The sequence below is a fragment of the Drosophila miranda genome (assembly GCF_003369915.1).
Source record: "Drosophila miranda strain MSH22 chromosome Y unlocalized genomic scaffold, D.miranda_PacBio2.1 Contig_Y2_pilon, whole genome shotgun sequence".
Lineage (NCBI taxonomy): Eukaryota > Metazoa > Arthropoda > Insecta > Diptera > Drosophilidae > Drosophila > Drosophila miranda.
This window is the reverse complement of record NW_022881614.1, coordinates 10,407,118-10,420,792: the sequence shown is the minus strand read 5'-3', so window position 1 is coordinate 10,420,792 and position 13,675 is coordinate 10,407,118. Positions and strand designations below refer to the sequence as shown.

The 13,675-nt window shown below is 44.4% G+C and overlaps 1 pseudogene; it reads right to left on the bottom strand.

Annotated features, from left to right (window-relative positions):
- Positions 1–2,712: 2,712 nt before the first annotated feature.
- LOC117193015 lies at positions 2,713–8,769 on the bottom strand (annotated as a pseudogene).
- Positions 8,770–13,675: the final 4,906 nt, after the last annotated feature.

Here is a 13,675-nt window from a genome sequence, read left to right as displayed (position 1 = left end):
CCCTATTCACACACACACACGTATACACGGACCTATATAAATTTAGGGCTGACCGGCCACGGCCAGCGATCGCCCGCGTCGTTTGAACTTTGTGGAGATAATGTTTTTTATCCCCAATCGGCCGACTAATTATTTCGAATTAAATAAAACTCGGCGCAGAAATAAAATTCCGATATGTTCTTTAATGCGTGACATCCAAATTGCAAGTGTGGCTTGCCTGCCCTTTACATTGCCGCTCCGATCGCTAAGCGCAGCTTCGCTCGGCCGACGTCGGTAGGCAGACGCAAAGCGGAGATAGCGAAGAGCGAGCTGGCAGAGAGCGTTTAGCAGGGCAAGCAAGCGCAAAGCTTTAACAAACAAATGAGTGACATAGACATAAGTAACAAACAAAATAAGCGGCTGAGGGCCAAGAATTAGGTGCTATTTGGCAAGCAGCTAATCGGCTGGGTTCTGCTCCGAACAATTGTACTAAATTCACCACTGTATTCTCTCTCTTATGCCCAGTACTCAAGCACTAAGACTTGTAATAAATAGTTATTCCCTAATACTCAACTGGATCGATCGACTTTTCTCTTTCTTGTATAGACTTTGATTCGTTTGCAGAAAAAACTAACACACCCCCATCCGTGAATTAACATTAATGTGGAAAACGCTCCGTGTACAAACAGTATCCCTAAAAATGATTAGCAGTGTTTGAAAAAATGACGACTTTATTAAATTTTTGAATTGCTTACCGGGTGTATACAACAATATACAAAATACAGGACACACACAATAATAACGAGGGGGAACGTTTTTGAGTTGCTGCGGAGACCGCAACTCTACAGTTATACCCGATACTAAGTCAGTATGGCTCTCCTCCGGCAGACGCCGCTAATATTGAACCACACGACAAAGAGTGCGTGCGAGAGAGACAGAAAATCAGTCTGAGCGTGACGTCGGGCGCTGCGTAGCCACTGAAAATTGATTTCTTGCTTTTGGCTACAAAAATGATCCGATCTCATCCAGATTCAGCAATCTGATAGACATGGTCATTATCTATGATTCTGCGTTTTTAGTTTTCTCGAATGTGCAATATTGTGGATGCAACAGATTTTCGTCCTTTGTGGGGGCGGAAAAAGGTGGGGCGAAATTCTGAGATATACGTTTTATAGTGAGATCTAACAGAAGTGCGGATACCAAATTTGGTTACTCTAGCCTTAATAGTCTCTGAGATTTGTGGATGCCCCAGATTTTCGTCCTTTGCGGGGGCGGAAGGGGGTGTGGCGAAATTTAGACACGAAACGGTCAAGGTCCGATATCACAGGATTGTGGATACCAAATTTGGTTTCTCTGGCTCTTATAGGTTCTGAGATCCTTGAACTCATATTTTGCAATTGGCAAAGCCGACCATGAAACCTGTGTGTTAGAGAGAGACAGAGCGAGAAAAAATGAAATTGTTTTCTTGATTCTGGCTATAATAATTATACGATATAGTTCAGATTTTACACTCTAGAACATATAATCATCCTCTACGATTCTGCGTTTTTGGTTTTATCGTATCTTTAAAAATGTGGATGCCACAGATTTTCGTCCTTTGTGGGGGCGGAAGTGGGCGGGGCGAAGTTTTGAAATATTTTTGTAGCAGTGACATATTACAGAAGTCTGGATCCAAAACATCGTTGCTCTAGATCTTATAGTCTTTGAGCACTAGGCGCTGAAGGGGACGGACGGACGGACGGACGGACAGACGGACAGACAGACAGGGCTCAATCGACTCGGCTATTGATGCTGATCAAGAATATATATACTTTATGGGGTCGGAAACGATTCCTTCTGGACGTTACACACATCCACTTTTACCACAAATCTAATATACCCCAAGACTCATTTTGAGTATCGGGTATAAAAATCTTTAGAATTCCCATCGTGTAATTGCTTCCATCTTGTGATCTGATTCGATCCTCCAATCGGAAGATCCTGGCCTACAGGTATGTATATTATCATGCATGCAATCAGACTCTATCATCGTTTGTCGACCAAAAAGGCATCGCATTTCATCATTATAAAATTTCAATAAAATCTATCACAATATGAGAATTTTTCCTTTACGATTATGTTCCTTTTTTTCAGGTTTTAAAAATATTTTATGTGAAGCTTTTTTCATGTTTTCCGTTTATGGATTATGCTTATGCTTATGCTTAGATTCTTTAGACACTAGGCGTACACATGCATATAAAAATATATATATTAGTTATACGAAAATTGGATTTTACACTTTATAAAATATAATTGACATTGTACATGTTTTATGTAAAATCTTCAGTTGGACGGACAACAGCTTAAAACGTAGACATACTAAAAATATTAAAATGCTGATTTATTCTGGCAAACTTTTCTTTGCCAGACTCTTCTTTATATTTAAGGCCTATAATCGACACGATTGTATGTTACTTATAAGGCTTGCTGTTTCATCAGATTACATTTTATTGGTTTTTTTTCATGATGAACATAACTATGATGATGGGGGGGGGGTTCTGTGCACTCAGTTCATATCAAACAGCCTCATAGAAGTTTTGTTCGTAGCTTAGACTAGTTCTTACTATAAAAAATACATTTAAATTTTCAATTCCTTATTGAGCTTATGTTAGATACAATTTTTACGCTTTTGTTAGCCACAAAGCATAGACCTTTCCGGTCTATATCGTTCGCATTCGCAATCGCACTCGCATGTTAGTTCTCCACAAAAACACACAATTATACAGAAAAAAATAAACATTCAGTCTAACAAAATACTTGCAGAATATTCGTTTGAATTTCGAGAAATTATTCGAGCTGCGGGTTGGGATTCTCTGGGGGTCTCTCTCGGCCACATGCTGATTGGGTACTATGATATGTATGTGTGTAGATTTTTACAGCTCTAATATTTGCACTTACAGAATATACATATAGAATACACATAAGGGGCCCGACATGTCGGGGCTGCCACTCGCTAAGCCCGAGGCGCAAGCATTCCAGCTTGGACAGAAAAAGTCGGCGTGAAGGGAATGCGGATTGCTTGGGCCCGCGCTTGGGCAGCCCGCGAAATTTGTTGTCAATAAATTTAACTAAATTTTGCCAAATAACCTTAACTTAAACAATTAATACATACAATTAAATTATATTAGTGACGCTAACATATAAAAAATGGTGCAACAGCTTCTGCGACGTACTCTTGAGACGCGTTTCAAACGCATCCCCGAAGCTGCTGTCTGTTCCGTTCGAGGGATGTTGTGGGGGGGGTTACCACTCGTACAACTAACAGAGCAACATAAACAACGAAAATATGTTATAGAATATATAGAGAAATTCGACTAATTTTGCAGAGGGATCTGCTACTGCTGCTGCTTCCACATTAAATGTAAGTGCGTTTCACTTTCGTCAGCGTGGACGTCTTGCAGGGCAGCTCCTTTTCCAAATGTTCTGTGGAGTTTTTGCACTCATGACTGCGATCCTTTTCAATATCCAAATTCGGCGTTTTCTGTGTGGTGACGTAGGGTTTGGTCCATCAGCAGATTGATGTCCTTGCCGGTATTCTGGGTTTTAAATTGTCTGAAAATAAATTAACGTGAAAATAGCTCTCAGCTAAAGAGAAATGTGCCACTTACATAGGCTTGCCAAATTGATTGTGGTGGCTGTCGTCCATTTGACCATCCAGGCGGTTCTTCGCTTTCACACACACAATGCCCACGCATCCGCCCACAAAGAAGGTGATGAAAACGACAAACAAGAGAAGCATGGTGCCTGGACTGGACGCTTGCTTAATTTCGTCCACGCTGGCTATCGATTTCTGTGGATCTATTGGGCAGGATCAAATATTTGTTAGAGCTAGCATCATCAATAAAAAAAGAGGGCAACCTACCGTTCAGATTAATCATAACCTCCTCGGGGTCCATTGAGGTCAGGGTAATCTTATTCATCCCAAAGTCGTCGCCACCAGTTGGCTGCTGTTCTAAGCTGAGCTGGCTGCCCGGCGAGGCGCCAACATTGGAATACAGCAGCTTCTGCTCCTCCGTTGGTGCCGGAGCCATGGTAACAAAGCTGACAGTTTCAGCGCCTGCGCCATCACGTCGCATATTAGGGCAGAGGGAGGCCGCCGCCTTCCTGGTTGTGTTCAGGCTCTGCAGGTACGTCTTTGTGCCAAACTTGTGCTGACTGGTGGCGAGATTCTTGCACTCGTGCGTCTGCAGATCCCAGGCACAAAGGGATCCTGGAGGCTCAGACAGCCGGCGCAGTCGACAATGAGCGTACAATGATGCAGAGGGACACTGACCAGGCTTCCGTCGCTCACCACAAACAGGGCGTTCTTCTTGGAGGAGATCACAAGCTCCCGTATGGGCGTTCCCAATGGCAGCACTTGCATTTCCGATATGACGACTGTCTTCAGGCGGTCCACAGTAGAGTTCGGGTGCGTGCTCAGAATGTTGATGAACTTGGTCACCTTGCCATCGTCCGTGCCACTGTAGATCACGTCGTAGGTAGCACCGTTGAGGGCCTTGATCTGAGGATCCACTGCAATGGCCGTCAGACGGTGGTGCAGATTCACTTTGGTCAGCAGGGGACGCCTGTGCACTGCCGGCACGGCCTTTTCCATCAGCGGATGATTCTTGACAAAGTTCACCGCGATGCTGGTCAGGGTGCGGGAGTCATCCACGCACTGGCCGGGACGCGGCTTGGGCACCGCCTCCCTCTCCACCGGCAGCCAATGGGACTGTGAATCCTTCTGCAACTTGAAATCCCCATCAAAGGCCGCCAGTATATCGTCCACGTTAAAGGCACACACTGCTGAACCGGGAATGGCGTTCACCGAGGTGGTGAAGACTGCATACACCAGGGAATCCGCTCCACGCTCCACAATCGGACTAATAGCCTCTGCAGATGAGAAATAAAACGAATGAGAATGGAATTTTGCCACTAAAAGCGATTGTTGGACTTACGGATTTCATCAAAGTAGAAGGGAAAGTCCCCGGGCACCGAGCAGTTGAGGCGGGCCTTCAGGAACGAGGGCCAGCTCTTGCCATGGTTGTAGGGTCCTCCCCGATCGTTCTTGCAGACGCGTGCCACCCGCGAGTAGACGGCCTTGCCAAAGATCATAAACTCCATCGAGAGTTCGCGGAAGAAGAACAGCACGAAGCCCTTCCGCTCGATGGTGCCCACAAAGTCCGGCTGATTGAGTTGCTTGAGATCGTATTGCTCGGTGCGAAGGTTCTCGCGGTAGATCAGGGGATCTCCGCCGGAGAAGTCCGCCACCGTGGCACTGTACAGCAGGCCATCGGCAAAGGCATAGGTGCTATTGTGGGCAGGACTGTAGGGGCATAAGCCTTGGGCCTCGACATCTCTGGTGATCTCATAGTGCATGCCAATGCTGTGGCGGGAGGTGGGAGCATCCTCGGCCGCAGTCTCAACCTGGGCGTAGTGACGACAGCGCGGCTTATACGAATTGGTGCCACAGAGCAGGACCTGGCCATCGGTCCGCTTTGAAAAGACACGCAAGTAATTATGGCAGTCCCATTCGCCCGCTGCTTTACTCTATCTATACTGCAGATCTACCCTCCCCAAGCGAGCAACATATGGAGGCCCCCGGTAAGGCTCTGCTTGCTACCTACGCGGACGATATAGCACTGCTCTACAGCTCCAAGTGCCGCCTTGAGGCAGCAGATGGTCTCCAAGAGTACCTCTACTCTTTGGCAGCTTGGTGCAAAAGATGGAATTTAAAAGTCAACCCACTGAAGACCACCAATCCATGCTTCACCCTGAAAGCGCTCATAGACCACACCCCACCCATAAAGTTTGAAGGCGTAACTTTGGACCAACCAGAGCAAGCAAAGTATCTCGGTATCACCCTTGATAAGCGTCTTACTTTTGGTCCACACTTGAAAGCTACGGCTCGTAAATGTGGGCAAAGAATGCAGCAATTGCGGTGGCTGATTAACAGAAGAAGCACCTTGTCACTGAGAGCCAAAAGAGCAGTTTATGTACACTGTGTAGCCCCGATCTGGCTCTACGGTGTGCAGATTTGGGGTATAGCTTCCAAATCAAACTATAAACGGATACAGGTCTTGCAGAATCGCGCCATGAGGCAAATAACGAACTGCCCTTGGTACGTGCGCGGCTCCACCCTACATCGGGATTTGAATCTGCATACAGTAGAGGAGCAGATTGGAAGGCACACCAGCAGATACAGTGACAGGCTAATTAGACACCATAGTATGCTCGCCAGACGATTACTACCTGCCAGGCCTTTGAGGCGGTTGAAGAGATTGGGTTTTGCCAAAACTATTGGCCAACTCTAAGTTTCCCTCCCAATATTATAATATTATATTTTTTGTAATATACGAACTCTCGCATTTAGCATTAGGTTTGGCTACCCCAATATTATTTACCAGTGATGTTAAGATACGTTATATGCAATGTACGGATTCAACGCTTAAAAAAAAAATAAAAAATAAAAAAAAAAAAAAAAAGTTATTCCCTAATACTCAACTGGATCGATCGACTTTTCTCTTTCTTGTATAGACTTTGATTCGTTTGCAGAAAAAACTAACACACCCCCATCCGTGAATTAACATTAATGCGGAAAACGCTCCGTGTACAAACATTTTGGCGCCCAACGTGGGGCATGTGTGTTATGTTAATTATTCTGTGAACAATTAAACTAATCGCAATCTACAAAGGCAACAATTACAACATTCGCTCGTCTCGCAGCTGCAATCGAAAGTTCCGAAAACCGTATCAGAATTGTTCGTCTAGATCGCGGGATCGTTGTCCTCGCCTTGCTCTCGCCGTTCTCGCTTAATTTTATCATTCGCTTGTCACCCACAACGCATTCAACGGCGCTTGCATTCTCGGTTCGTTCGCTTTGCAGCTACCTGCTTTGGTCCATCGATCAACGCATTCTTTCTATTGGAATTCCACCGCTTCACTTTCGTTTTGCTTTCGTTGCCGCTGCTGGAACTTTTGCTTTTGCTTTCACCGTTGGATTTGTGCTCTAGCTGCTGCTGCTTGCTGCGTTTTTTTTGTTGTTGTTATTTTTGGAAGCTCTAGTTCTGTGTCAGCGTAATTACACTACACAACAAAATGACGACGCTCGAAGACTTAAAACGCCAACGGAGCAATATAAAACGAAATATAACTCGGATCAAATCTGTGGTAGATGCTAAATCGGAAACCCCGATATGCAATGATGAGCTTCGCTATCGGTTGAACATCTTAGAAACGTATTTCAAGAATGTTTTAAATGTCCAAGCTAATATTGAAGACCTTAGTCCGAATGATGAAGGACGGGCAGATTTGGAGGATACATACATAGCAATCAAGCTAGCCATAAAGGAAAAAATGGGAGGAGATCTGAACGCCAGCATTGTTGCGCCGGACTACCACCCACCGCCAGTGAAGTCATCGTTACCAAGGTTGTCGCTACCCACTTTCGACGGAACATATGCAAACTATAAGAATTTCATTCACTCGTTCGAGCAAATTGTTGTGCGTGAGTCTGGATTGTCTAATATAGAAAAGTTTAATTATTTGCTGACCTGCCTCACGGGGCCGGCATTAGATACAATTCAGGCATTCCAGGTTACAAGCGAAAACTATCCGAAGGCACTAGCAAAACTCAAAAGCCGTTTTGATAATCCTACTCTTATATTTTTAGAATGCATTGAGGCATTGTTTACACTACAACCTGTTGAAAGGTCAAACAGTCAGCAGCTTCACAGCCTAGTGGATAAGGCATCCGCTATATTAAGCTCGCTGGAGTCCATCGGCAAACCTGAGAACATTGTTCACGCTATGGTTATATATATTATAATGGAAAAGTGTGATCAGCAAACTCGGAACAAGTGGAAGGAATCGCAGGACTACAAAACTCTGCCAACCTGGCTAGCATGCACACAGCTTTTGGAACGCCACTGTCAGTTTCTCCATTTGTCTGGAAACTCGGCTGCTACTTCGTCACAACGAAAGGCTGAATCCAATAAGTCAAATCGTCATTCTAATCACCAAATAAACTCGTCGTTTGCTATCACTAATCCGTCTTGTACACTTTGTTCTAGTTCTGGCCATAAGATCTCAAATTGCGCTCAGTTCAAGGCTATGAACAGCAACCAACGGTACGACAATGCAAAACGCCTCGGTCTCTGCATCAATTGTCTTGGAAATGGTCATATAGTGTTCATCGACTCATCGTTGCCGATCCTGTAATCGGAATCATCATTCATCTTTGCATCACTCTCAGCCGCAACAGCCACCCCAATCATCAGCAGGACAATCTTCAACTACTGAACCGGTACTCCAACCAGCGCAACCCTCCTGGCAAACGGCTCATCAAGCTGCTTCACATTCTCATATGGAGATCCCAGCAGATGATCAAATTTTGTTGGCAACAGCTATGGTTTTGGTAAAGGATGCCACAGGTGAATACAAACTCGGTAGAGCGTTGCTTGATTCATGCTCTCAGGTTAATTTTGTAACCTTTTGCACAAAAGGTTCTCAACCAATTCCCGATAAGTCAGTCGTTGGGCAATCAAAAATCAGACGGCAGCCAATAAGCCCGGTTGGAAATCGAATGTTTGCATTGGCAGACCCCCAGACCCCCAGACTCCCACTAACATTATAAAAATAACCACGAGCATGACAATGCGAATCGGGAAAGGGTGCGGGAATGTGTCAATTGGAATGTGCAGGCTCCCAGGCTCCTCCCAGGCTCCCCAGGCTGATGAGATTTGCTTGAAAACTATGACCATTCAGTGTCATAGTTGTGTGCTGCCGTCGTGTGTGTTTTGGGGAGATTTCGCCTTCGTCGTGAAAAACACCACATTGGAATTCGCAGTATAGGAGACTCCCTTACTAGTTTGAAGGCTCGTACGACTACCTCTATTAAGTCACGTACTTCCGGCTATCAGCTATCTCTCCAGTTTGGAATCACATCCCATATTGCCTACCAGCCAGATAGTGAGATCGACATATCGAATTGGAACCTACCAGCTAACACTCCATTGGCTGCAAATCGTTCTATAGGACTAAACGTATTGATTTGTTACTGGGGACCGAAGCCTTCTATGGAGCTCTAGCTGTTGGCTAGATTCGCATTGGTCCAAATCTTCCCACTTTGCAGAAGACTCTTTTTGGTTGGGTTGTTGCTGGGAGGTACCAGCGGCAATATAACAGACAGCCACCATTGTGCTTGGCGACTGTAGAAGAGTCGATCGACAAGAATTTGCAGCAATTATGGAAAGTGGACTCATTTGTCGATCCAAGCGCTAGAATGCTCCCAAATCATCGTCGCTGTGAGGGCCATTTCAGGGACACAACACATCAGGATGCCAGTGGGCGGATTGGCGTTCGCTTGCCATTTCAAGAAGATCCAAGTTGTCTTGGAAGTTCCTTCGATACAGCTCGAACTCGATTTTTTGCCATTGAGAGACGTCTCGCTCGTCTACCGGAAATTCGCTCGGCCATATGTCCCTCGTACTGAATCCTAACTTGGAAGAACCGCATTATTATATACCCCACCATTTCGTTCTGAAACCAAGCAGTACCTCGACGAAGCTCAGAGTTGTCTTTGACGCCTCTTGCCGTACAACATCTCAAAGGTCACTTAACGATCTACTTTTAGTCGGCCCTACCATTCAGGATGAGTTGTACTTGCAATTGCTGCGGTTCCGCATGCATAGGTTCGGCATCACAGCCGACGTCACAAAAATGTACAGGCAGGTACTTGTGAGTGAGAAGGATAGAAAATTCCAGTACATTTTGTGGCGAGCATCTCCAAATACGGATCTTCAAACCTACCAACTCAATACAGTGACATATGGGACTGCGTCTGCCCCATTTCTCGCAACTCGTAGTTTGCATTACTTGGCTGAGGATTGTAAGGATGCATGGCCATTAGGGGCTGCTGCTGTTAAAACTGCATTTTATGTTGATGACCTTTTGTGTGGGGCTGATGATATAGATACACTCTTCAAACTAAAAACTGAAATCACATCAACTCTCGCTCGTGGTCAGTTTCCATTATGCAAGTGGCATTCAAATCATCCAGGCGTGATGGAATACGAATCTACCAAGGAATTAAACATTTCAGAAAACTCAGTCAGCAGCACACTCGGCTTAACTTGGCATCAACGAAGAGATGCATTTAGTTTCACATTTAATCCAAAGGAAGTCTATCCCACTACCACAAAACGAACAATTTTGTCTACTGCGTCGTCGCTATTTGATCCAATCGGTCTGCTATCACCGTTAGTCATTGTCTCTGAGATCATTCTTCAGGTGTTGTGGCTTTTGAAACTCGACTGGGACGAGTCTGTCCCCAGAATTTAAGCCACGCATGGAGCAAGTGTTTGGAATCGCTGAATTCACTGTCGTCACTAGCGGTACCTCGTTTTTGTTTGCAGCCTGATACTAGGAGCATTCAAATACATGGATTTTGCGACGCATCGATTCGGGCATACGGCTGCTGTGTTTATGTGCGCACGGAGAATTCGCTTGGACAGGTCACAGTGAAATTGTTCACTTCTAAGTCTAGAGTAGCACCAGTGAAGAAACAGTCTCTTCCGAAGCTTGAACTATGCGGCGCACATCTACAGTGACGAACTAAATTTTTGGCACAGTAAGCTTTTTAAACTTTCTGGCCACCGTGTGACCCTTGGAATGAAAATAAATCGTAAAAAGTATATTGAACAAAGAGATTAAAGTATTTATTATACATAAACAAAAAACTTATTTCAAAAACTTAAACATAGTAATAGTAAAAATTAAAAAACTAAAAAATAAGGTATATATCGATGAACAAAATTATTGGCACACCCCAAGAAAAACTTAAAAATAAGATATTGTACGTATATAAAAAATTTTTAATATTTGGTGTTTAATCCCTTAGCCTTAATGACGGCCGATAAGCGTGCTGGCATCGAGTCTACTAATTTTTTAGTAGTTTCCTCCCCTATATTTTGCCATTCTTCCATTAAGGCTTGTTTTAGGTCGGCTTTTGTCCTTATAGCCCGCTTTCTAATGCGCCTGTGGGACTGTGGTGGGTGTGGCAGAACATGGGCGGTATTGTAAGTAAGCCACATTTTGACTATATGGGCCGAATGCTTGGGGTCGTTGTCTTGCTGAAATGTGAAGGAATTTGGTAAATTTAGGTTTTCGACACTTTTTTTTAGGTTATCCTTCAAAATATTCAGATAGATATTTTTGTCCATTATGCCGTCTATAAATACCAATTCACCCACACCAGCAGCAGACATGCAACCCCACACCATGACACTTCCACCACCATGCTTAACAGTTGGAGTTATGTTTTGATTGTCGAACTCGGTATTTGGCTTTCTCCACACTGTTTGGAATCCATCCGATCGGAAAATATTGAATTTACTTTCATCGGAAAATAGCACCTGTTGCCAGAAATCTTTGGGCTTAGTTATAAACTCCTTGGCGTAGTTCAGACGTTTTTTTTTATTAGTCTCCGAGATCAAAGGTTTTCGTCGAGCCACACGCGCATGGTAGTTGGCCTCGTGTAGTACTCGGCGTACCGTAATCGGGTGAACATCCGTCCCAATGTCTTTTTTTAGATCAGCAGCGATCTGTGTGGAGGATATGGTGGGGTTCAATTTCACTTTGCGAATGATTTGGCTGCATTCGCGGTTGCTTAAAACTTTTGGGCGACCTGTGTGTTTAGAGCTCTCCAAGTTTGAGGCTCCCTTAAAGCGTTGAACGATGCTCCTTATTGTGAAGCGGCTTCTTTCCATAATTTTGCCTATTTCCGCAAAATTTTAAATAACGGGATAACCAGGCTGCCATATTTCCAAAAAAAGAGCTGCCCAATCGGACATAATACTGAAAAATTAATGTATAAAGCCTAGTGTGCCAATAATTTTGTTCAACGAAATATACACTCTTTAAAGTTTTTTATTTAATACTAATGCTTAGTTTGAATTTTTGTAAACAAATTTAATATATATATATACTAAATACTATGATCTGGTTGGCTAAATTTATTTTTACCATATATCGTTATCGAAAAGGTCACACGGTGGCCAGAAAGTTTAAAAAGCTTACTGTGGCAAAAATTTAGTTCGTCACTGTACTTTCTCAGTTGTATAACAAAGTCAAGGCCATATTCAGTAAACACACTATCACATCTTATTTTTGGAGCGACTCACAGCTCGTATTGCATTGGTTGCAACAACACTCAGTCACCTTATCGACCTTTGTTGGAAATCGAGTGTCCGATATTCAGGATTTAACGTCTGATGGAAAATGGCGCTATGTGCCAACACATCAAAACCCTGCTGATATTCTGTCGCGAGGCTGTAACGTGAGCGAGTTGATTAAGTCTCCATGGTTTTCGGGTCCTACGTTTCTAGTCGAAGATTCACTAAGCTGGCCCGCCACTGGTGGAAAACTTGATATTGACATGGACGTGGTTAACTCGGAGAATCGGAAAAGTTTGTTTGCTGCCGTACACGAGACAAATAATATCCTCAACATCGTCGATAATATCAGCTCGTACACTCACAGTCTGCGTCTCATTGCTTGGATGATTAGGTTCATAAGGAGATGTCGGAAGCAATCGACGTTTACCACAATCTCACCGACGCCAGATCATTTTCGTTTTGCTTCACATTGCCTTATTTGGAACATTCAACAAACTCATTTTGTAGAGGACATCCGTTTACTTCAGAAGCAAAAACCATTAAAAAGCAGCTTAAAGTTTCTTACTCCCTTTTTAGAAGTCGTGAACGGATTCGAACTTATCAAGGTTGGTGGACGTTTGGAATACTCAGACCTACAAGACGGTCAAAAACATCCGTTGCTGCTGCCTAGTCAGTCCAAATTTGTATGGAACTATATTCGCCATTTGCATCTTCGGAACTATCACGCTGGACCTAAAGCCCTAGTCGCTCTCATTCGTTTGGAGTATTGGATCGTTAACGCCAGAGACTTGGCACGTAGAATTGTTCGCTCCTGTGTACACTGCGTTCGCTACAGACCGAAGCTGCTACAACAACTCATGGGCTCATTACCGCCCACGCGACTCGCTCCGGCTCGACCCTTTGAACGCTGTGGAGTTGACTTTTGTGGACCCATCAACACATATCTACGCATTCGAGGAAAGGGACCTACAAAAGCATACATAGCCGTGTTCGTTTGCCTTCTCACCAAGGCCGTTCACATCGAAGTAGTCTCTGATTTGTCAACAAAGGCGTTCTTAAACGCATTGAAACGGATGGGAGGTCGTCGCAAGCTGCAAAGCAGATCCAAGAAGAAATCTAAAAATTTTGCGCATCTGACTTTATTAATTTCCATTTTATTCCCCCAGGGCACCTCATTTCGGAGGCCTTTGGGAAGCGGCAGTCAAGAGTGCAAAGGGGCTGTTAAATCGTACGCTGGCCAACACCAGGTTCACCTTCGAAGAGTTGAGCACTGTCGTCGTCGAGATAGAATCGATCCTCAACTCGCGCCCGCTATCGCCGCTTTCGTCAGACCCAAATGACTATAGCACTCTCACGGCTGGTCATCTCTTGGTTGGCGAATCATTGCGATCACTACCTGAAAGGTCCCTCGAGAATATCAAGCTGTCAAGTATGGACCGCTACGATGCGATTACGGCCGTCAAGCAACGGTTTTGGAAGCAATGGTCTGCTGACTATGTCAA